Below are 25,625 nucleotides of genomic sequence, written 5' to 3' on the forward strand. Positions count from 1 at the left end.
ACTTGATTATTCACAAATTTCAAACGACTCTAAATGCGTTAATTACGGCTTTAAAATAGCTAATTTACCGGTAAATGTTATTAAAAATATTCTTATCAATTTAAAACTCTCAAAAATCCCAATAAATTACGATAAGTGACGAAAAAGTTACGTTTAGCGCTGCACTACCAGCTGCACTAACGCCTAGCGGTACCAAGGTACCGCTAGGCGTTAACGGGTTAAGTAGGGGCCGTTTTGCCGTACACTGTTGTAGTTGGCGCGCTGTCCGTGGCGTGTGTTCGCGCAGCCTGGCGGCATTCCTTAAGAACAGCCACATGTCAGTTGCAGTTCTGTGTCTAACCTGTACGCTTTACTGTGGATCTTTAAAAAGTTTAAGATTATTGAATCGCCAGCCACGTGAGAGATTCGGTCAGTGATACGATTTTTGACTTCAAGGAACATGTCGGCTGCAGACATTCACCGTCAGCTTTGTGAAATGTATGCTGCTAACGCAATGAGCGAAGGTAAAGTGCGGAAATGGGTCGGAGAATACAAAGGTGGCCGCGAAAATGTTCACGATGACGATGATGATCGCTCAGGACGGCCATCTTTGATCAAAAACGTTGTCGCGCTGCAAAATCATGGCAACTGTGTTCTGGAACAGGCGCGGCGTTTTGCTACTGGAATTTATTGCACGAGGAATGACGATCAACTCAGAAGCCTACTGTGCAACCGCGTCTTTTGCTCTGAATGCGCCATTCAGAGCAAATGACGCGGTATCTCGCGTGAACTCCTGGTTGTCAAGGTAGGAGGCAAACTTCTTTGAAGAGGTGTTTCAAAACTTAGTTTTGAGGTATGATAATTGCCTAAACAAACAAGGTAACTATGGGGAAATATAAAGAAAAGTATGAAAATATTAAAAATAAATGAATTTTTGAAAAAAATAATTTTGATTTATTTTATATTGAAAAACGGCCTTTACTTAAAAAATGGTAATTTCCAAATGAATGATCGCAGGCTTTCCCAGCGTATTGTATCGTGGAAGGTTATTCGGAATTTGCACCATGTCTGGTTCTCCATCACGGCCGAAGTTTCGACGAACGAGTCATCAGGCTATCAACATTATTCAGAGCGGAAAATTACGCGGGATCTTAGAAGTAGTGAATCGGCTTCTCCTTATAGGTCGAAGCAGTGGGATCACATGGCAACGATCAATCGGACGAATATTTCTTGCGCTCGATACAACACTCACCTTTACAACCGAAAAACGCTACTTAGCAATGAGCACTTAAAAGATATACATGTAATTCAATTAACGACGCATCTTTATCCCTGCAACAGGCTCCACATATCGTCTCCAGCCTTACTAAAGTTATCCTTTAAAATTATATAGAGTGTCGAAACCATGGTTGGTAGTGGAGTTATATACTAAAGAGAGGAAAATAGCACTTGTTGTTTATATTTAATCAGGGCTTCAAACTAGTTAACGCATTCAAATTTTTAAACGAAGACAAGGCCAAAATTTCTAATATATTGAAACTGAATAGAAAACAATGAAATCATGTAGTGTACAAGGAATTTATAGGTACAATTATGCGTGGTCAAAATCGATAATAAAAATGTAAAGGGAAGAGAGAAACAGAAAATTTATTGAAACAAGATTTATCAAATAAGCGTTGGAAGTAGATGGGTACTACACTAAAATAGAGGGATAGTTAGCCGATGCGGTGCCTTCATCACTTCCCAAAGGTTCGTGGGAAAATCCTGAGGGCAGTGGAAATATTTTCAGCATTTTCAGGCTTATTCCGATGACATATTCGTAATTTCTTTGGCAAAGTTGGTTTCAACGGCGATTAAGAAGTAATATGTATTAATTGTTGCTTCTACACCACTGAAACAAAAGAATATGAGCTATCTGCGGCAACAATTCTTTATTTCTAATCGGAAATTATAAAAATTAAACATTTCATTATAATATTTTCAACTAACGACGCATATTTATTCCCGCGACTGACTCTCCACATCGTCTCCAGCCTTACGAATGTTATCCTTGAAAATTATATGGAGTTTCGAAATCATGGTCGGTAGTGGAGTTATATACTAAAGAAAGGAAAGTATCATTTGTTGTTTATATTTTATCAGGGCTTCAAAATAGTTAACGCATTCAAAATTTTAAACGAAGACAACATTATAATTATTAAAAATTTCCGAAAATTATGTTTCGGTTTAATTCTTCCATTGACATGGCTCAAATCTACCCTTTATTAATTATTATTAGGCCTGACCATATAATGGCTGTAATAAATTTTATTCTGCTCAGTTTTCAGTGATAAAGGTGGTGAGGACCGTCAGAGAAAATGCTTTTTCAGGGCTGGCTCGCCTGCAGAGAACAAGGTACATTTTTCACTGCTCGACGCTTGAAACGTCAATTCTATTGTTATTGAAAACAGGTTATGTCAAACATATTGCAGGAAAGATATGTCAAAGTTACCCTAAAATAGCCATCTTCGTATGGGGGAATTACTCGGAATATACATTGAGATATATGGATGAACAGAAGTCTGGACTATGGCTTCACCTTACATCATCATCGCTGTCACTAATTTTAAGATCGGTTTGACGCAGCTCTCCACTAATTTCTCCTATCAGCTCATTTTTTCATATTTACGTATTTCTGTTCTTTCAAATCCTTCTTTACCTGTTCCATTTATTTTATTCGAGGTCTTCCTTTTCTGTTCTTGCTATCTAATTGTTCCTCAAGGATTGTCTTCATCAGGCAATCATGTCTCAAGCTGTGGCCTATAAAGTTGTTCCGTCTTCTCATCAACGTTTTCATGAGGTTTCTCTTCTTTTCTACTCTTCTTAGTACTTCCTCAATACTAACTCGGTCGATTTATTTGATCCTCATCATTCTTCTGAAGGACCACGTTTCGAAAGCCTTTACCCTTACTTACTACTCTGCCGTCACTATCTATGCCTCACTTCCGTAGAGAAGATACTGCAAATATAATTTCTGATAAACTGTTTCCTTACTTCTATATTTTACATAATTCCGTCAAATGTCATGTTAGCACATGCTGACCTTAAAATCAGCGTCAGAATTGGATATAAAAAGAATAAACCTAACAAAAGTTTATTCTTTTTATTTCCAATATGGAGAGCTTTCACAAGTAAGAATGTTCCACGTAATCGATGTGCCGTGATCGACACGATCAAGAAGGGAGACTCGAGTGGCTGCGTCTCCCGGAATCGGGTTTAGGGCACCTTAGAATTGAAATACACGCGAATCAGATCTCAGAGAAGTTTAATGGACTGAGGTTGGTGATGATTTTACAAATGTAACTGCGACGGGCAGGCACACCTCGTCGCTCTCGTGTCTACCCACAGACTGCCCCAAATTCCCGCGCTCGTGTCGTCAGGGCACTGGTCAACACCTCCAAGATCAGGGGAAGGGTAGCCTGACTGGACCCATCCTAAGAGTAAGCAACTTATCTTCGTCAGCGAGACAATGACCATTTGTCCAGAAAATTTAGACGTTTACGACTGGTCGAGGAGACGCGGAGCATATTATGCCTCGACGACCGATGACCCAAATTTATGGGCGGGAACCCTTGCCTTCGGCGAATATGGTGACGAAACGACAGTAATGTGCTCAAAGGATCGTCTCGCACCTTGGGACAAAGACATACCATGGACATTGAAAACATCTGACCCTTCGTGATGCACATAACATTAATGATACACAGCCACAGACACACACAGTCATTACAGATGTTCTGGTCTCAGTGTGCATGTCGGGTGGCGTTGCAAAGTTGGTGATCTGTTGCAGCTCTCACCTCCTACCTTCGCTTCCCTTTCTTTCCCATCTCTCGATTTTTCCATCTCTTCCCAACCTCTCTCCCAACCCATTATGCCTTTGGGGAAAGATTTTTTTGGGTCTCTCACTCTATGTCAGTTTTGTGTTGTGCGTTCGAGAGTTCCCACCCGGACACACCTTCCAGGCGTCCATATGGGATCCAGTGCAGAAAGACTGAATTCGTGGACGTAGCAAAATACAAAGAAAAGCTGAGCAATTCGTAGAAATATTGCTACGGGCGCACAGAAAGCGTTACACCGATGTTTAATGAATTAGGTTTGGTGCCGCTAGAGACTCGGAGGCTGCGCGCTATCCTTTAATAACTTTAGCAATTGAGGATGGATATATTTAAGAATCACGCGGAGAACATCATATTAGAACCCCGCTAAATATCCAGGTCCAATATAAACCATAGGGTAAGAGGATATTTTGACGAACGGATAGGTATGGGAATTCGTTTTTCCACCTCACGATTAAGGACTGAAATAGGTGCTAAGCGTAATTTCGTTGGAGCATTTCCATTTTATGCGTAAACGGCTGGTGTCCCATATAGAATTTAAGTTTTTTTCCGTCGTATTCTCTGCATGAATAGTTCTCGGGTTTCCCACCTGGTATAGATTTGGTCACACGTTTCGATGACTAAGTCCGCCATCGCCTTCAGGGGTTGAATGTTGAGCCAAGTTCTTGCTAGTATTTATACCCTTGAGAGCAGGGGCGGATACAGGATTTCTTTCTGGGAGGGGCACAAGTAAGGCCGTATCCAGGATTTTGTTCAGGGGGGGGCACAAGGATACCTCGTTATACAAAACGAACGAAATGATAATGGGACCGTATTAAAAATCTAGCATATTTTTTAGGGTCTGGGGGGGGCACGTGCCCCCGTGCCCCCCCCCCCTGGATCCGCCTATGCTTGAGAGCCCTTTAAGTGTGCCCTGATTGGTCCGTTCTCGATCGGCGTGGCTTATAGTGGTTGATGACGCTCTTCCACGTTTTACTTAACTGGAAGCCTTTTCGTATAGCAATGCAATCGCAAGTGCTTGTTGTTTAAAAAAATCCATAAATAATAAAAAATATTATCAATAGCTACTACAGAACAATTGTTCAAAAGAATTAATAAAAAATAATAATAATTTTCTAATAAAAATATATTTTAAAAACAATAAAAAATATCAATAAATAAAAAGAAATCAATTATATTGTATTCCTATCTCTTTGGAATTGTACTATTTTTTAGTATTGAAGTTTCCTCTTCTCATAAACAACACTTCAATCAACAACAGAACATATGCGCACGACACCTGTAAAATTGTTAATACTTCTGACTGGTTGAGATGAGGTTGACTCACCGGTACAGTGTTCATCGGCGCTCCTTCGACGCGGACAATAAGTGTGACCGCCTGTTGATGTTCTTTTTTTCCAGGTTTATGTGTATTGCTTCTTTGACAACTTGGTCCCAATAATTGTCCGTGCGGTATATAAATTAGGTGCTCTTGAAATGTCTAGGCAATGCTCAGCCACCGCTGATTTCAGTGGGTAGAATAGGCGTGCGCATCTTTCATGCTCCGTCAGTCTTTTTTCTATGGTGCGGACTGTTCCCCCAATGTAAACGTGGCCGCATTCACTTGGGATTTGTGACCAACGTTGGGACCTGTGACCAAGATCAACACCCGGTGAGAAACCCGAAAACTATTACTACAGGCTGGTGCTCTAACCCCCATATCCCCCGCCACACGGCTATTGAGGCGGCTTGCGGGGTAGTAAATATATGTAGGTGTATAGATAAAAAGTCGAGATGGATATCCTTGCATTTTGGTGGACAATTCGCTCGACGGTAGCCACTACTGTCTGTAAAAAAAAGCAAGATACCCGAGTTTGAGGAGCTCTAGCGTCTAAACGAAGCAATCAATTTCAATACAACAAAAAGCATACGAAAGACAATTTATGACTACGCTGTATCATGTACTTTTAAAAATCTTCGGCTCCATAGCATTTCCTGTACTTAATTTTTCCTCAAAAAAGTACCAAATTTTAGCGCGTAAAATCGAGTTGCCCAACTTTGAGCGCTTGGAATTCCCGTATTTTTCGTTTGTGTAACTTGTAATTTTTAAATAAAAAAGCTACATCTATTATTAGCAGTTTGCCGAAAACGAATTGTTTATTACCACTAAAATTAACGGAGTTGTTGTAAACAATGCAAACCTCTTCTAACTTCGAAACCAGTGGGTCAATTGAAAATTGATTGGTACTGTTGTCTTCCACAGTAGGTATACGAGAGGGATTCGACAGAACTGTTGTCTTCTACAGTAGGTATAGGAGAGGGATTTTAACCCTTTTCTCTCTCACGAAGGAAAATACGTAGGGTTCAAAAGGGTAAATATATGTTTACGGGAAGCGAATAAAACTGAATGTGATATCACGCCAGGGGCATTAAAGTATGGTATAGTATTTGAAGGAGGCAACCGATAGTAGAGGTCATTTGTGCCATGAGGGAAGGATAAGAAAGAAAGGGTGGAGAGAAACCCGGCGTCGGAATTAGCCTGCTCTGAGCGAACGGCACCAAGGGACCACGACTTAACGTCCCATTCGATGGACAGAGTGTTGCTCTTGAAATGGCCTCGACACAGAATTCAAGCAGGAATCTGGCAGTCTCTGAAAATTCTCTGCTACCGCCGGGATTTGAACCCAAGCCCACTGGGCGAGAAGCAAACACTTTAGCCATCACATAAATACGATCTCCCTAGGGGATCAGATTGGAGTGGATTCCATTGGAGTCCATTGATACCCAATTAAAAAATATCCTGTTACTAATTTTTACAGATAAATAATTTCAAAAATGGCCGTTTTACGTATATAATATGTTTTGACAAAAAATTAATATCTTTCTCCTAAAGAATTTTTCTCCATAAAAAACAAATAAAGATAGCGCTTCATAGAAAAATATAAAAATTTTCAAGAAAATTAAAATATTAGGAATAATATAAAAAGACATAAAAGTATATAAGAAAATATATGAGTACCAAAGAAATAACTGTGTTCAATCAATGGTTACAGAGTTAACTTCGCTGAATAGTAACATGGTAGATTCAAAAATGAACTTTGATTATTCCAAGCAGTATTTACTAAAACTTTACTAGTTTCGACCTTTTCTTGTCATTATAAAGGGGTAACGAAATAAGGGGGCGACAGGTTCTGTTACTTCTTGATAATGATCTGAAAAGGCCGAAACCGGTAGAGTTTTTAATGAATACAGTGCGGAATATAACAAATTATTGTAGTCCCAATTTATAACGGATATTAAAATTATACATTATTCCAACTCATTATTAAAACTAACCATAAAATCAATTTATAGGGGATTGAAATTCAAAATATGTTCACCGTGCCGGTAGTAATGACTGCTACAGCTTTTGGACAATGTGTGCGGCGATCTTCCTTTAGAAGACGCAACTAAGCAATTCAAATTTCAAACGACTACTCCCAAGTTTGAGATAAAAGGGTGGGTTATCTGATATATTCTTAAAAATATATGGGGAAAAGATTGTGTTTATTATTACTAATACTTATATTAGACGGTTAAATTGTTTTGAAATTAGAAGGAATTAATTCCATTATCGTAAGTCAAAATTTTCCTACATTTCAACTCATTTTAAAATCAACAATAAAATCAATTTATAGGTGATAGAAACTCAAAAATATATCTTTTCCGCGCTGGTAGTTATGGCTGAAGCTACAGCTTTTGGCAAATCTTCACCACAGCCTTTAGAAGATACGACAGAGAAACTCAAATTCAAACGACTAATCCTGACTTTGAGATTAAAGAATCGATTATCTGATAAATTTTTAAAAATATATATGAGATAAAAATCGTGTTTACGAGCACTAACACGTAAATTAGACGGATAAATTGTTTTGGAATCAAAAGAAATCAATTCTATCGTCAGATGTTAAAATTTTCTTTTCTTCCATCTTATTGTAAATTAATCCACAAAATCAATTTATAAGTGATTGCAACTCAAAGAAATCTTTACCGCGTTGGTAGTTATGGCTGCTACATTATAGCGAATTCTAACTGCCGCCTTTACATCACGCAACTGGTAACTCAAAATTCAAACGACTAATCCCAACTCTGAGATTTAAGAACCGATTATCTGATAAATTGTTAAAAATATATGGGAAAAAGATCGTGATTAAGAGCACTAACACGTATCTTACACGGTTAAACTGTTTTGGAATCAAAAGAAATTAATTCTATAACCACATGCTAAAATTTTCTTTCTTCAAATTTATTGTAAATTAATCCACAAAATCAATTTATAAGTGATTTGAACCCATAGACATCTTTACTGCGTTGGTAGTTATGGCTGCCACATTTTAGCGAATTCCAACTGCAGCCTTTGCATCACGCAACTGGGCAACTCAAAATTCAAACGAGGAATCCAAACTCTGAGATAAGAGGATCGGTTATGGAGCGTCCATCAATTACGTGAGAAGATTTTGGCGATTTTCGTACCCCCCCTACCCTCTAGGTGAGAAGGCGTGAGATTTGGCTCGATCACATCCTCCCTCCTTCTAATCTCACGCGAGATTATTCAAAATGCGTATTTTCAGTGTAAATACCTTAATCTAAACTTCATTGCGTTGGGTTTATTATTGACTGTTTCATTCTTGAATATGCAGCGAGCGTATGGGATCCGGTGCAGAAAGACTTAATCCGCTAACTAATAAAATACAAAGGAAGGCTGCGCGTTTCGTCAAAAACTGTTACGGGCGTACAGACAGCGTTACGCAGATGTTAAGCAAATTAGACTGGGAGCCGCTGGAGACTCGGAGGCTGCGCGCTAGGCTTAGATTGCTTGAACAATTGAGGATGGATATCTTTAAGAGCGACACGGAGAACATTATATTAGAGCCACACTATATTTCCAGGTCCGATAGAAGCGATAAATTAAGAGAGATGTTTTGCCGAACGGGTAGATATGGAAAATTCGTTTTCCCCCGAACCTTAAAGGACTTTAATAAATGCTAGTCCCAACTTCGTAGAGCAATTAATTTTTTATGCGTAGACGGATGGTGTCCTAACACCCCTTGCCACACGCCTTTTAAGGCCTGTTTACACGATACATTAACACGTACGAGTTAATGTACGTTTGCGTGAATGATTTTTGTGGACCGGAACGGAACATGTACGAATGCATGAACCAAATTAGAACAGGTTCTATTTTCTGTGCATGCATTCACACAAGTTGGGTAGTTACACGGTGCATTTTGGCGTTCATTCACGCGTTTATACATTTAGACATTAACCCGTACGTATTAATTTACCGTGTAAACAGGCCTTTAGGCAGCTTGAGGGGTATTATGTAGATGTAGATTATTTTTATTAAAACATAGTTAAGACCAGTATACTTAAGATTACTGAAACCGCAATTTTACCCTGTTCCTTGCGGAAAAAGGAATAATGCGATACATGCCAGCACCCTCTTTCTCCCCCACGTGAGATTTGTTGAGATTCGGCTTGACCCCCTGCCCTCCCTAAACGCCCCATATAATTAATGGATACCCCCTTATCCTCCAAATCTCGCCAACCCCACATGCGCCTACGCGGGAGAAAATCAAACCATTTAGGAAACGGAAAGATCACCATATGGAGCACGTATCTCCGCCTTATCATCATGCCAAGGCAATGTGCTCGACTTTCGGCGCTTCTCTTATCTTTCTCACTCTGGGCTTGTGCCTCTTGGAAGACGTCCAGTGTGGAAATTGATTTTGACTCGACGTGAAGCATAAGGAAGTCACTCCAATCAGTTTTCCTATGCTAATGCAATACAATTTCTGTGTGCCCTGTGCTTTCAACCGAGTCAAATGGGATCGAATAGTAATGAAACCATCGTTGACGTCCAGGCGAGAAGTAGGAATTAGTTTTATCTGGCTAACAAGTGGACACGAGAGGAAAGCTGTGGATATTTTAGTGACGACAATACGGCAGCCAGTACTAGTGAAAATACCACCTGCTGCGTTGCATTATCAATACCAAGGATTGAGGTAAGGTAGTTTTACATTTTATTAGTTTAAGGTAGGTAATTTTAAGCTTACCCTAAAAGATAATGTGAGTGTTATTGAGTAAACTGTAATCGTTATGGGTGAAATGACCTCTATGAAAGTTTATTTTGAAGAAAAATGTTCAACTAATGCTCACAGAAAGAGACAAATGCTGGCTTCACATTTATTTATGATGGTAAGAAGCATTCTCAGCACGGTTATTAAGCTTCATAAATTGCATGTTACTTTCAAATCTTCCGCTTTCTCGGCTATGTAATCAGAGGAAATTAATTGCTAGGCTATACCAGGGAATAGATAGAGCAGTAAATTTTAGTTCAACGAAGTTTATTGTAATTTGAAAAGTACATTAAGAATCATTTGTGTGCATGTTTCATCCAAACGTGGATGTGCACTTTTTTACTTCTCTAACGCTGTTTCTTTGCATAGGTGATGATGACAGGGATTTATTTGAGGAGATTATGGTTGACACCAAAACAAATTCACCCCTTTCTTTAAGTATTTTGGTAAAAAACACGATATTTACACATAAAATTTCAAGAATATTTCTGGCAAAGGAGGTAGGATGGAGCGAGCACTTACCGGGGAGGGGATATTGAAAACAGTGTTGGAGGGTCGAATGATAGGAAAACGAGGGAGAGGAAGGAAAAGATTTTTTAGATAGAACGAATGGGAGTAGTCCTTATTGTGAGGGAAGTGCTTGAAGGAAGGGGAGGCTCCCAGAATTCTTCTTAAGTACTCCATGGAAACCTACATTAATCGGTAGAATACTTTAATAATATCCGGCAAAAACACAAGTGGTCTTCTCTGATGTGACATGGTCATGTAGCTTCCTTGAAGGCTACTTGGGTTTCCCATGACGTATTGTTGACATGGCTCCCGGAATTTAGAAAATCGAGTCAATCACCTTATCCTGCCCTGAAGATAGGAACCGATTTGGTTTCCGAAATGTCACCAGAGGAAAAGAAAACCAAGGATAATGGATTTTTCGGTAAGGGTTTATATGTTACTAGCAGGCCACCCGGCGCTGCTCGGGAAAGATAGTGTGCAGAATAGTTGGAGGCTTAAAACTTGGAATTTATGGTTACATGGAATTTTGTGTGAGCTTGTAGGTGTGTAGACCGAAAACGTCTTGTGAACTCATACACTATGAAAAAGGTTTGCACCGAGAGGATTAATATTTAAGGGTAGAATCCTTTGACTTATGTTTTCTCTTTGATCGAGCGAAGAGGTGTGATTACTCGGCGGGATATCTAACCACAGATGGTGTATGGCGTAACGTAACAAGTGGTAATGTGAAAACGATGTGAAAGACGCGTTGGACGCAACCGAAAGTAGCACTACGGAGTTCGGGAGTATGAGATGCTTTTACGTACTAACTTTGGTTGCAATCCGTGCAGTCAGAGCCAGCTAATACTCATCTGGTGTAAACGTATTTCATTGATGCCCACAATTGTTCCATGGTACTACAAAAACATGAATTTGGTTCATTAATGTATGTTTCCAGTGAAAGATCCTAATAGAAACAGCCAATAAGCCTAAACCTGATTTATTGCATTAAATAAAAAAAAGAATATCGCTGTGTAAACTCTCTGCCTCTGCCGGTATTTGAACCTGGGCTCGCGGGGTATGAACTAGCCACTACATCACCCGAGCCCTCCCATCTCACATGACAGACCCGATTGGAAAATGAGGTATCCGAAAGATATGATGAGAATAATTGAATGTTCGACTCAAGCTCGTAAGTAATTACAAAAATCCTCATTCAAATGAAGTGTGAAAATGCCAAAGATGGCGATCCCTACGTCGCTATCGGGCTGAAATCGAAATAAGGTGGCCCGATATACAAAATGACGTTTTTCACGACATAAATTTAGATCTATGACAAAATAGTAAAAAACATAGTTATTACTCAACGATTGGGATGGACAAATGCCGTGTAAACTCACCGTTTCCTAAATAGAGGCATGCAGACATGGCATTACTTCCCAGAGGGCGAAGTTCATTGTACGTAATTGGAGAATCTGATTAAGAGGACACATTTAAAACCCGTGACTTATTTAGCTTTCTCAAATGATGCGTTTTTACTCTCAGATTTTCCATTTTTTAAGTTTACACGATACCTGATATTTTTGGGCCTAATACCAATCTAATTTTCTGGGTATTCTGCCAAATAAATAGAATGATTTACACTTTTTGATGTTTCTTCGCATATTTCCCAGAAACAATTCACACCACACCCTTTGACCCATCATTAATTGCGTATTTTTATCCAGGTACATGGTACTGAACTATAAAGAAAATCTCTACGAATAAGCATAATGCAAAATAATCCTCGTAGATATTGTATAAAATAAATTGGTGCGCACACCCTGTGTTTCATATCCCACTTCATTAAAAAGGTTCATGTTAGATATGAAATGTTGGGCAATAAGCACCTTGGGGAAATGCGAAAGATTTCCATTCACACCATTTTCTTTCCATTGTCTCCCTTTCCCAGTAATTGATCACCTTCCCATGAAAATTCGACCAGTATTCGTCCAGTAACTTAAACTTCATGCGTATTTGCCGTATGTAATAAAAAAACGAGTAGTTAGTAAAATTGAGGTTATTGACTTTGTCTCCAACGACACCCTCGGTCACCAAATCATCATACTTCTCGTTCTTCATCCCATAAGCATAGAACCTTTATGTAACATCAAATTAGAGTAATATCGTGGTATTTAACACATTTAATGCTCATGATGAAGGAAAAGGACTACTGCAAAGCAGGGTTACTTTATAATGAAGACTAACTTTGGTAGTTTTCGAGGGTATTTTGATAGAGTGCCAAATTACTAATAATACAGCTCATTAATTCAGAGGAAAGCCTGAGAAAGGTCTTTCGGGGTGCTTCTTAAGCCCCAATCTCCTATTTGGGCTCAATGTAACTAAACCATTGTCACGACAATGTAACAGGATATCATACCATCAAATCACTTAAAAGCTAAATCAATTCTGCCTTTGAACGCGAGGTGTGCGAAGACACTGAATAATGTTTTAGTACTTTTGCTAAAATTTGTATTCAAGAAGATTTTGATTTCACTCTTAATGATAAAAATTGCAGAGTACTTTTAATAGTATTCAAAGTATCTGATACTTGTACATAAAATATCGTTCAATGAATCTGACAGCTTTTGTTTGCCAAAATGATGTATAAGAAGCTCGATATTTGGGTGTGTTACAACATCATTTTTTGAAAATATTTAAAATCGCAGGGTGACGATATGGCTTCAATTGCTTATGCATTCGAATACCGAAATTTATGCGAAGTATTTGGTATGCAAAGTATGCGAAATATATGCGAAGTATTGGTATGCTGGACGCGAAAACAAGACTAAATGCCAAAAAAATCCAAAACATATTTGAAGTAGCAATTTACGGTAGGTTTTGAAGCTTGTACATAGTAATGAAATAAAAGCTATACTTTTCCAAACTCTATGAAGACCTTGAACCAGATCATGACTCTGCGATCCGGAAGAGTTGTACGCATTAAAATAATTGTTGGAAAGAGCAACTATCATCAATTTTAATATGCCGAACCACCATTATATCACGCCCTTATATCGGTTGATTTTATTGTTTTTTTTAGTAATTTTACCTTCTCTACGGAAGTGAGGCATAGACAATGACAGTCTCGGAGAAATCAAAGGTTCGAAATGAGGCGCTACAGAAGTAATATGAGGATCAAATGGATCAACCGCGTAAGTAACGAGGAAGTCGTAAGGAGAGTAGAGAAGCCCCATGAAAACCTTGACAAGAAGAAGAAACAACCTCATAGGCCAAATCTTGAGACAAGATGACCTGATGTAGAAAATCATCGAGGGATAAGTAGATGGCAATAACGGAGAAAGAAGACCTTGGATGAAATATATGGAACAACAATTCAAGAAGTTTAAGAAAGAGAAGAAATACGTAGGTTTGAAAAGATAAGCTGATAAGATAATTGAGTGGAGAGCTGCGTCAAGCCAGTCTTAAGATTGCTAACCTGTGATTATGAGTATTTTTACGGTAGGTTTTGAAAGAAATCCATTCTCAAGTAGATATATAAGATAGAGAGTAAACCTTGATGTATTCTACGAAGTAGTTATCGAAAGACTGAACCAGTTTCATCCATCTAAGGTCATTCTCAAGAATTGAACTTTTGATTATGACCTGAGAATGTTGAAATCGGTTGATTCTTCCATAAAAATGTGTGGAATACAACAAAGATAACTTTTTAATACATGATGACACAATTTCACTAAGTAAACTCGCATATCATTAATTTCCTCAGGTTTTTCATTTTTTTCCATTTCCCACAAAAATGGCGAGGTTTAAAATTTGGCCTCATCATTTGTTCTCTGCGCAGCCAACCTGAGCACTCTTATAATTAATAGCATTAATATAATTAATAGTAGCGGGCGTAACTAGGTGGAAATCCATAATCGCAGGAATAGAAGGATCAGCAACTTTGCTATTTCTACATAGTAATTTATTGACACCGTTCATGGCTTCGCTACAGAGTAACATTAAACAGTAAAAAAGTTATGGTACTTTTTCATACAATATATTTAAGAACATAAAGTCTAAAGTTTGATTTATTTAAGTCTTAAATAAATTGTGTGAAAAAGTTCTATAACTTGTTACTGTTCCCAATGGATTTTCACAAAGTTAAGCCTGAAGCAATCGAGTAACATTAATGTTACTCTATAACGAAACCGTGGTCGGTGTCAATAAATTACTGCGTGGAAATAGCAAAGTTGTTGATCCTTCTATTCCTGAGCACTCTTGTTTACATTATTACTTCTAAGAGGGTTCTTCAGCGCTGGAGGTGAGCTCGGCCGCCACACACGAGGTGGGCCTGGCCTCCGCCTCCGAGGCGAGTCGATATCCGTGCTAGTCTGTCCCCGGTGATTCCGACGATCTTTAAATGCGTGCTCTGCGGCGAAATGGGATCTAGCGGTGCGCGACCCTCTCCCCCACCCCCGCATTTCCTCTCCCTCCCCCCGATTGCTTTGACGGAATCCAACGTCTCGTCCCGAGGCGAAAGGGATTCCACAATCGATTGCCCTTCAATAGCAATTCCTTCTCCGAGCTTCTGAGAGACACACTCCCCGACCTTCCAACATTTCACTCGCCGATGATTCCCCATTCTTCATGCGAGCCTCATCAACACGAATATCACATTAGAGAATATTCGAGGTGAACTCTACAAATGTCATAATTCTTCGTTAAACATAGCCCAAAAGTTTTTAATCATAATCTACAAACGTCGTCACCCACCGCGCAATGTAATTTCTTAACCCTTAACCCTGCATGCATTTCTAAATACTTGCCAATTTTTTTCTTTATAAAATATATCCAGAAACACTTCAATTGCTATATCTTAATAAATTTTCCTGATATTATTTTACTTTTTAGGAATCATCTTAATATGCATCACTTGTGATACATTACGGTTATAGACAACTTTTACATTAAATGGATATCGATACCTCCATTACACAAACGCAGTGGCGGATACATATGAGGGGCGCAGGGGGCGCGCGTCCCCCCTTGTGGGGCCGCCCGTATTTCCAAACATTGCAGAACCACAATTGTAACTTTTTTATATCATAAGATGACATTGCCTTGTATTTTGACATAATTACTTTAATTAAAAACGTCTTAAAATTTGCATGTGACTTGATTATTTTTTATAACGATAAAAGTAAAGGTAACTCAAGGTATCTTTTCCTCAGCCGGAGTATAAACGCTCACCTCCAAATTCTCCAAGCTTCGTACCTACTGCCAACTGAGCGGATTCCTGTTGCTGGGAAGCTAGATGAGCGGATTTGGTTCGGTGGGCGGTTTTTGTGCGTTTGTACAGTTGAGGTATCGATGCGTATCATAGATTTGGAAATTTTCAACAAAATAAGTAGTAGACTCGGGGTTACGGGTGCGTCCACAGCTAAGGCCATTAGCACCACGCGCAATCAAATGGCGACATAAGCATATACTATAATTTCAGTTTATTGCGGCACTGTTGAGAATATTGATGTAAAAGTTGACACCGACCGATCGAATCGAATAAAATCGAATTCATAAGACCAGTTTTCTTAACGAATTCTATGACACGGCTTAGGCGGTCAGGGTCATCGCCCAGAATACATTCTAGGTTGCCCCTGACGCCTATCCTGTCTCGCGTAAACTGGTACCCATCACACTCCGTCAGGAGGTGTTTCACAGTCGGAGGGCAGTCACAATAGCTACATCGCGGTGGTGTCTTCTCTTCAATGAAGAGATAGGAATGGGTCAGGGTGTGTTATTGCGCAGGTTATTATTGATTTTTTTAAATTGTGAAAATGCGAGCTTGGATTTCGAGCAGGGCCTATTTTGCCATGCCCCATCCGTGCATTCTCGCATACGTTCTGGCATTCCAACGCTTTCCACCACGCAATTGTGACGGCACCTTCGTAAATACATCAGATTGCGCAATCGCGTACCCCGTATAAAACGGTCTTTATTACATAGCGCATTTCGTATTACTTGATGCATGTTCCTGAATTTTCCTCGGATTTCAAACAGCATGTTCTTGCTTCATAGGCAGATTGCCTTCATGAGTAGTGGGCAAGTTTTGCCTTTGCATTAAAAAGTATAATTTGTTAGTATACGTAACATTTTTATGCCGGAGTGGGGTACATGAGGGAATTTTCTTGCATGCTGCATACTGGTGATTGATCACTCCCTGCCCAAATCCCTAGAGATGGCTCGCAGGATATTATGTACATGTAAATGGGTTTACAAAATCACCACTCGCGTCAATGACTGGATCAGCGATGCAAATTTCACTGAGAAATGTGCAGAAATTAGGGCTGTTGATAGCAATTTACATTCGCGTGGATCGCTGTCACCTCATCTTCGCGCTGCATACAAGTATGAAAAGCAATTGAAGGAAGTTCCCAAATGGGCGTCATGGACCAAGATTCCACGGAATGGATGGAGTCTTTCTTTAAGTAAATCAGATCGCAACCTTTCCCGGCGTACAATTTGAAGCTGTCAACATCCGTGAGATTGGTTTGACGTTTTCCGCTCTCCAATCCGCTAGCTTTTTCATAGTGACGCCTTTATTATATTTGACATTCTCAATAACTCGCCCCATGTCACCATTCGGGGCGTTTCTTAAACTTTTTCAGTCCATCCGTTCTTTAACGATTACCTTCATCAGAAATCAGACGGAACAAATTAGTCAGCCACATCATGTCTCATTGTTCGGTGAACTAAGTTGTCCCGTCTTCTTCTTGGGCATTTTAGAAGACTTCTCTTTACCTCCACCCTTCTTACCTCAAATAATTACTCGGCCGATCAATTTTATCCTCAACAGTCCCCGGTAGCACCATTTCGCGATTGCTTCCACTCTTGACTTCTCTGCTGTAGTCCGAGTCTCTCTCTCATGCAGAGACATGTGAGCCTATATATTCATAAATAAACTGAATTGGTACTGACCGAATAACCTGGAATAGCTATGAATGAATTCTTTGGAAACAAACGCTTTCTATTATAGCACCTTTGACATTTTATTCATTGTAGATATAAAGAAAGGTGCCCAATGATACTGAGCCTCGGGTATTGGGCGGATAAAATTGATGCAGAATGAAATTAACCAACTCATTTTAATTGTGTGGTATTCCGTTTTAAGTTCTCTTAGTTGGATAACTATTAATTACACAAATTATTTTTTTAAATAAAGTAATCCGGGTTTTGATGAATAATAACATGATCATCAAGCATAAATTACCCATTTATCTTATTGTTACAATAATCAGATATTATTAAGGGTGTCTTAAATGCTATGAATGAATTCTTTGGAAATGGGTGTCTTTGATTAGAAATGTATCAAATGATAATTTACACCTGGTGATGATGATTATTCATTGAAAACCGGGTTGCTTTTACTTAAAAAAGAAATGGTATTAGTAATAGCTATCTATCCAAGAAACCTTAATGCGTGGTAGCAGCGAGATTTTTATGCGGATTAATTTAGGAAAACACGCAGAAAATGTCGGACTATTCGATTGTAATTTCAGCTAGTTACTCAATTTCCTTTTTTCTTCCTCATAATACCTCCTCAAAAATCAAATCCTTATGCGTAGAGGATGTATCAATTGAGCTTTACCGGCAACCCAAACAAGTGTAAGCCATTGAACGGGGAGACATATAATTTGAAAATAAGAAGAGTGCTATCGAAAAAGCTCTGAGGTATCGTGCTGCGTAGAAATCTATTCAGCCTTCAGATACAGTTCTGCCCACTCTTCTGTCCACTCTCCACTTTAGCAATCGTTAATTTATATTCCTCCCCGTAGCTCGTATTCAACATATCACAATTGATCAACAGGTTTTTCAGTGGTCACTATATGGTGAGTCTTTGATAAAGAAATGGAACTATTCCACAAATTCATTGAGTAACGCACAACGCGTATTGACCGTTAGATCGTTCCCATTTACCCTGTAACATATTCAGCATGCGGATAAGTATTTATTATATTTGGATGAGAGGGACGTGAAAGGGGAATGATTGAGGAAGGGGAGGAGGATGCGAATTTGGGTAGTGCGCTTGGAGAATAGCCCATGACTGTCTGCTCCCCTTTGAGTGCCAACTGATTTTCTTGGCGTTATGGTAAAATTGCCGAGGCACCATGGTTTCGACATGTCGTGCCATTTTCAAGGTAATACAACAAGCACTCTCTCAGCATTTATAGCCAAGGTAGAAGGTGGGGGTCTATGGAATTGGCGTGAGGGGAGTGGAAGGGGGAACAGCTTCGGTGAACAAATGAATGAAGGCCGATAACAAGAAACAGACAACAAGTGGGGTGTGAGTGAGGGTCAAGGTTTTGTCGCCGTGGGGATGCTTAACACTAGAACCACTGAACTTTCCAACCTCACTAAAACCGCGGCATGGGACTTTTTTGTCCCATTGACAAAATACGTTGATCCTGTCATGTTTAAGTATAATTGACGGTTTTTTTGTGGTTTGTGTGAAAAAAACACGTGTTTAGGTAATGTTTAAAACGTTTTATTAAGTATAACTAGGAATGCAGTAAAGTTGTTTTGACAGCAAAAGTGTTGTTTGCCAAGCTCAGACCTGCAGACGCGTCGGGCAGAGGTAACGTGGCCGGCACTGCGTGAGTAGGCGGCCGGCGCAGTGCACAGATTATTCCCTTCTGCGCTTCTAACTGGCAGAATAACGGTATCTGTGCATCGATCCCCTTCTTAATAAACTCTTATTATGCAAAATACAAAATAAGTGTACAAAAAAACTGAAATTGTATGTTTTCCCCATATGGGACAAAAAAGTCCCATCCCGCAGTTCTAGGTAAATCATCGTTTTTCTCGCGAACCAAACATTGTACAATATTTTCGATACAACCATTAGAAAGAGCATCAAAAGAGTACAAGTCAGCAAATTTCAAAGGGATCAAACTACTAGTACATGAATGGCAAACATTTGCCAAGGGCGATGGGACAAAAAAGTCCCGTCCGCGGTTCTAATGTTAACTTCAAGAAAGGTAGGTCAGTAGAGAATAACACGTCATTACAAAGTTCATCCGGGCTATTGGAAATTTCAAAGGGTATAACATGGTATAACATGCCAAAACCCTTTTGAGTGCAGTCGATTCCCTGGGTGTTATGCTAAAATGTTTTAGACAGTTTTGCTGATTTTGCAGTAGTTTATGAAAAAAATGTCTTAAATACAAGTAAAGGTAAATATTCATAAACTCATGGAAAACTTCATTATATGTGGGTTAACCTTTTAAATAAATCACTTGGCGATTTAAAAAAAATATACGTTCTGTAATAATGTAAAAAAATATAAAATTTTGAAATTAAAGGAATATTTACTTTCAGAAGAAGCGCGATAGTACTTCTCGGAACTCTAAGGGCTAAGGAATTGCCTCCTCCTTGCACTATCCCAATGTAAGATTCTCCAAATGGATAACATGCAGTGCTGTATTTGGAAAAATATTTAGGCGGTACTCACCAAATATTCCAACAGCCGAGCATGTATTATACATCTGGCCGCGAAGGCATTTTAACCGGTGCGCTTATAACGAGTTTGGACTTTAGGGGGTACGCCGTACCGGCCAGTACCGGCCCAACTACAGCACTGATAACATGTATAGTGAGTCACCCTACGTCCTTACTGAATCAGGAAACTATTTTTCAACTTCGATCTTGACAATTTCCTTTGATCTCATCAGCGTCACCTCCGGCGTATGATGCCGTCATCTGTTCCCTTTGAAAGGATTTTCTCTAAGGCTGGTAAAATTGGAAAGGTAAGCCCTGGATTATCGCTTTGGAAGTTACACCGTGTCCGCTTGCCTCTATTCATGACCGGTTGATCGAGAGGGATACACTTATTGATGGAAAAATCAATTTACTTTAAAGTCGTAAATCCATTTTAAATATTCAAAGATCGATGAAATCGAGATCGAGTCCGAATTTTTTTATTAAAACTCAATTTTTTCAATTTCGATCCAGACCATTTTGGTTTGACCTCAATAGCGTCAATACCGGCATTTGATAACGTCATCCGTTCCATGTGAAAGCATTTTCTCCATGAGTCCGATAAAATTGGAAATACACGCCCTCGATCACCAAGAAAGCATCTTCATCAGTTGATCTTTCTTACAAATTTTGGTGAAGACGAATGGTTCCAAGCGGAGATCCCAAAATTTTAATGTACGCCCACTTTTAAACTTTTACGACTAATAATTCAAGCATGAATTCTAGGAATATATTGTTCCTACTACTTAAATGTGCATTTATAATTAATAGGGTTGGTCGGATCGGATACCTCGGATCCAAATATCCGCGGATATTGCCCTACATCGGATCCAAAGTCGCGGAAGACATCGGATCTGGATCCGAAATTTTAAATAATAGCTTCAGTGAATTCAGTGAATGTAACGCCCCATAAGAGTGGAAAGAGTTCCTATTCTATCTTCGAATGCGCCGTCGCATGCGATTCTTGTCCTACTCATGAAACGTTTTGTTTGAAAGCTCTCGCAGAGGTTACGTAGGAGAATTTCAGCCGTGTAAAACAAAAAAGGCAAAATACGACTGGCACATAGTGTGACTCTTCTCAAGAGATTGAAAAATCATCGGGGGAATCTCAGCGTCAGGAATTTGTAAATGCATTTGGATCCGAAAATATCCGATCGGAAAAATCCGGCTCCGAAAATTAAGGATCCGATCCGAATTTGGATACGAAAAAAATCCGGGATCCGTCCATTCCCAATAATTAATACTAAATACATTTTTGCACGAACTGTTAAGAACCGGCGATTTTTTTTCGATTGATTGATATTTCGCTTCAAAATTAAATTTTTTTCTGAAAGGTCACCTTTTCATTTCGGTTAAAATCGATTTCTCGAAAATTCGATATTGACCAACATTTTTCCATGGCTATTCACGGTGCCCTGATTAGCTGGCAGTCCCCTCGAGCTATAAGAAGATGGTCCAACATTCAGCTTATGTTATAGCCGCTGTCTTTGTTGAATGGATTCCCCTGCTGTCCGATCTGAATGCATTCCTTTCCTATGCGATTCCAATACCAATGGGATCATAACAGGAGCCTTGTGAAATACGAGAAATCTTCATTGCCATTGTTAGTAGAGAAAAATCAGAAATTTCATCAATATACCTATCGTGTAAGTTCCGCCATTAATTCCTGCACAACTTTTCATGTTAACGAAATGTTATTTAATCATGCGCTCCGGTTTTTATATTGTTGCCAACATAATAAATTTTTCCAAATTATGGAAAACTTTGAAGGGACGTAAAAAAACGCTGGATTTTGTGTAAATTGAAAACTAAAATTATCTTAAATCCGTTGTAATGATCCGTCGAATACTTCTCGTGCTGTTCACGACGAGAAATCGACGTCCTTTACCCGTTCTCACATATGTTGATGACGTCACGAACTCATGCCGAGCGGGTTGTCGCTTCGCCGCTGCTCCCCGAACTTGCTCATAGGCCACGTGCGGACTATTGTTGTCTACACTCTTAGGAGCGATTCCATCCCTCAGTGGAAGGCTCTTCCTAATCTAATAAATAAAATTAACCAATTTCTGCTCACCATTGCCATACGGCCACATCCTACCATTCTGCGAATACCAGGCCATATTGAAGAAATCCCGCACTTTCTTTCGCAGTCAAATTGTCAAAAATATGAAGGTTGCAACAACTTTACCCACTTATTATTTTATTTGTGAAGCCTGTCTAAATAATTCCACTGACGGAAAGGGACGGGTACGATTCGTAAATTCATTATGGAAGCCTACTGCCTGTAAATTACATACAAGAATCATAAAAGTAAACAGGAAATGGTATTTTATGGACTATTATAATTTTCCTTTGTCCATAAATATGCTTTCCCTAAATAGTTATCCTTAATGTTAAGGTCGCATTGAACAACATTAGATTATGACCTTATTACCATCCAATGTAGTTATAAAAGAATGTAGCCAGTCTGAAGAAACAAGTTCAAGCATCACCAATATTTTTCACTGGATTACTGGACTGGCAGGTGAGCATGGGACGAGCGCACCTAAATATCTTCACAGCCGCAAGCAGAAATTTTTATGGGCGGGAATGGGCTGAACTGTCATGACGCTATTTAATCACGAAATGCGGACGGCTCTTTGGCCTGCTGTTTTCATATTTTAAATGAGAGAATAGCTGATTGAAGATCGTATTTTTCTTAGTAACTTACACTATTTCAAATATTGAGAATTTATCGATCGCTCTGCACAAGGACAGACTCAGCATCAAATTTCGGGGGGGTCATGACCTGGGTCCGGAGAGTATGGAATACTCCTCCCTTGGAGAGAGAGGCGTCCTCCTTTGTAAAATATTTACTGGGAGTGCTACGCTCTACGGTAAATAAAAATGTCCTCACGTTTGGGACTTGTAACCATGCATTTGCATGCATAGTACTCCCTTTACTCTTTGACGAAGATACAAAGTCCATTATTCCTCTTAGTGCCGTGGGCCGGCTATTGCTTCTCTGTCATTCAAAAAGCGCCCGGAGTAAAAGTATTGGCTATTAGCTAGCTAATTGTTCAAACTAATGAGTACGCAGCAACTAAACTCTTGAATAAAAAATAAGGATAAATCACAGTTAAAAATTATTATTAGAAGCGTAAAATTAAAAAAAAAGCATATCCATATACCAAAAAATGATATACCAGAAATTTTTTCTCGATGATATTACATTTCATTAAATACCTTTGGAATTTCTCGCCAAAGGTTCTCCAAGTAGGTGTTTAATAAGAGGGTTAAAGTAAAAAATATATAAAAAATTGATAAAAATTGGGGGAAGGGTCATGACCCTTGTGACCCCCGTAAGTCCGCTCCTGGCTCTGCACTCATCACCTCGGTAGGGAAATTTTTGAAAACCAATGAAAATGCGCCCAGCATAAATTAAGCTGTGACAGGATGGACTGGGCTCCTATTTTTAGTCCGTAGTAATGCGACACAGTGCTCAGAGGGAAATATTCGGATCCACCATGCCATTTAAAACCAAGTTGATCGCAGAATACAAGGGGTTTACATAGAGGAGGCCCAATTCCATCCCATAGAAGGCCGATTTCTGTTGCCAATTCAGTCGCATTTTCATCGGTTTTCTAAAATGTCCTCGACATGGTGATGACTGCAATGAGATCCACTTTTTTCTATATTTTGCAGTACAATGTTTTTATTTTCGAGGAATGGCATTGGGCTTTTATGAATTTGATAGATTACATCATCGTGTGGATACATTTCGGTTAAAACCGCCAATTGTAGCTCATTTCTCAGTAAAACTCGGATCAATTTGTCTGTCAGTGACGCGAGTGGCGACTTTTGTGACCGATTTAAATGCAAGGTTGTTGACAACACATTTTGAGGCCGGCTTGAGGATCCTCTTTTGTAATATTCGTGGCAGAATAAATGCACATAACCCAGACCGATTGATTAGCTGTCGCTTTGCATGGCAGTTCGCTCAAAAAACCTTTACGTTTCTGCTCTCGAACAAATCAACCCTGACTGATCGGAATTAACGTCCACGCATGCTATTCGAGTAAAGGTTGATGAATTATCAATTTATTTTCTTCCAATCATATGAGAAAGAGACGTTGCCAATTTACCTTGATTTAAGCTTCACTTGAATATAATACCCAGCGTTATTTAAGTCCTTTCAAATTGCTCTATCATTTGAAATTTTTTTATATTTGCAGACTTACCTATAAAAACCGGTGCGCATGCTTTTTTAAAAACATTTTATTGATATGAACAGTTATTCAGAAAATAATTGTGGAAATGAACCGATAGGTATATCAGTATAATTTCTGGTTTGTTCCTCAACGAATAATAGCAGTAAAGATTTCTCGGGTTTTACATTGAAGATACGAAGCTCATATGACAATCTCATTGTTGCCGGGATTGCTTAAGCCAGTATGACAATTTCCAATTTATTGACCAATAAATCAGCGCGCAATATTGTTTAAAATATTGGGCGTTACATACAGTACGGCACGTATCAATATTTACACCAATATTGGCCGAAGTAGTGTTCTAATGTCCCGCTAGAGAAAGCCAGTGCATTTCGATGACTTTACGTTGCATAAGCTTTCGCGTGATTTGTACGCTTCCATCGATAGTGAAACAACTTCGTTCGTCACATTCTAAAATTTTTAGCAAATTCTTGGAACAAAACCAATGTTTTAAAGCCAAACTGGATGTATTTGCAAAGAGCTTCTTGTTTTAGCCACCAGGGGTCAACGAAACTGACCTCTGATTGGAGATTGGCCGCGAGAAGTTAGAACCGGTTCCAAATTCCAAAATGGGCGAGACGCTGTGTCCAACATTTTGAAAAGGATATTGGACTAGAAATTGGTGTTTGTCAGTTGGATCACAATCCAATATCCAATGGATTGGACAATAAATTGGGAAGTGTCAAACGGGTTTTAGTGAAAGAATGTATTCAGATCCAATAACATGGCAACGCAATCAACAAAGACTGCGGCTACAACATAAGCTGAATATGCGACCAGCTCCTACTAAGTTCATTATTTCTCGATCTGCAGTTTGTATGTAAAAGAGTGATTTTTTGATTCCCCGCGTCAATAGAGCTGTGGACACACTTTTAATAACATAATTAGGTGAACATAATGGTAAATGTCCCTCTAACGGAAAAAGCGATTGAAATTATGGCTTTCTTTCAAGTATCACCCGATAAAATACGGAAAACAATGAACAACCCAGTCACCCGCTCCCAAACTTATTATCATTGTCTCGTTGAAGTATGACGCTACAGTAGGCAATCCGAAGACACGCAAGTTAATGCTTCGTATCTCACTCGCGTGGTATTGAAAGATTTTGCGGTGGGGACAGTATTTTTAAATGGAGTTGTAAAAATCCGTGCTGCGTTCTCATTATTGATAAATGATATGGAGCCAGAATAACTGACTGCCGTTTTAAGGAATCTACAAGGGGCTTAAACAGCGGAGATATTTTCATGCGTTAGCAGCAACTCTGTGTAAGTTAAAGTCAGGGATAGATGATAGATAGAAAATAATACCTCCGTACTTTAAGGCAACATCTAGCATTAACTCTGCAATTTATATAGAATATTTGCTAATTTATGTGGTGCTGGTTGGTATTCGCTGTTTTATGGTTGGACGAAAAATAT

General features: G+C 39.1%; 1 protein-coding gene and 1 long non-coding RNA gene across 2 annotated transcripts in view; one reads left to right on the plus strand and one right to left on the minus strand.

Moving 5' to 3' along the window:
- The window catches only part of LOC124170523 (fatty acyl-CoA hydrolase precursor, medium chain), a 159,648-nt gene that overhangs the window by 88,006 nt on the left and 46,017 nt on the right, over positions 1-25,625 (minus strand). The gene's annotated exons all lie outside the window — the stretch shown is intronic.
- The window catches only part of LOC124170525, a 208,585-nt gene continuing 192,564 nt past the window's right edge, over positions 9,605-25,625 (plus strand). The window contains exon 1 of the long non-coding RNA XR_006867488.1: positions 9,605-9,877. This is a non-coding gene — a long non-coding RNA (uncharacterized LOC124170525). The remainder of the gene's footprint in view (positions 9,878-25,625) is intronic.

Source organism: Ischnura elegans, chromosome X, assembly GCF_921293095.1.
Source record: "Ischnura elegans chromosome X, ioIscEleg1.1, whole genome shotgun sequence".
Taxonomy (NCBI): Eukaryota; Metazoa; Arthropoda; class Insecta; order Odonata; family Coenagrionidae; genus Ischnura; species Ischnura elegans.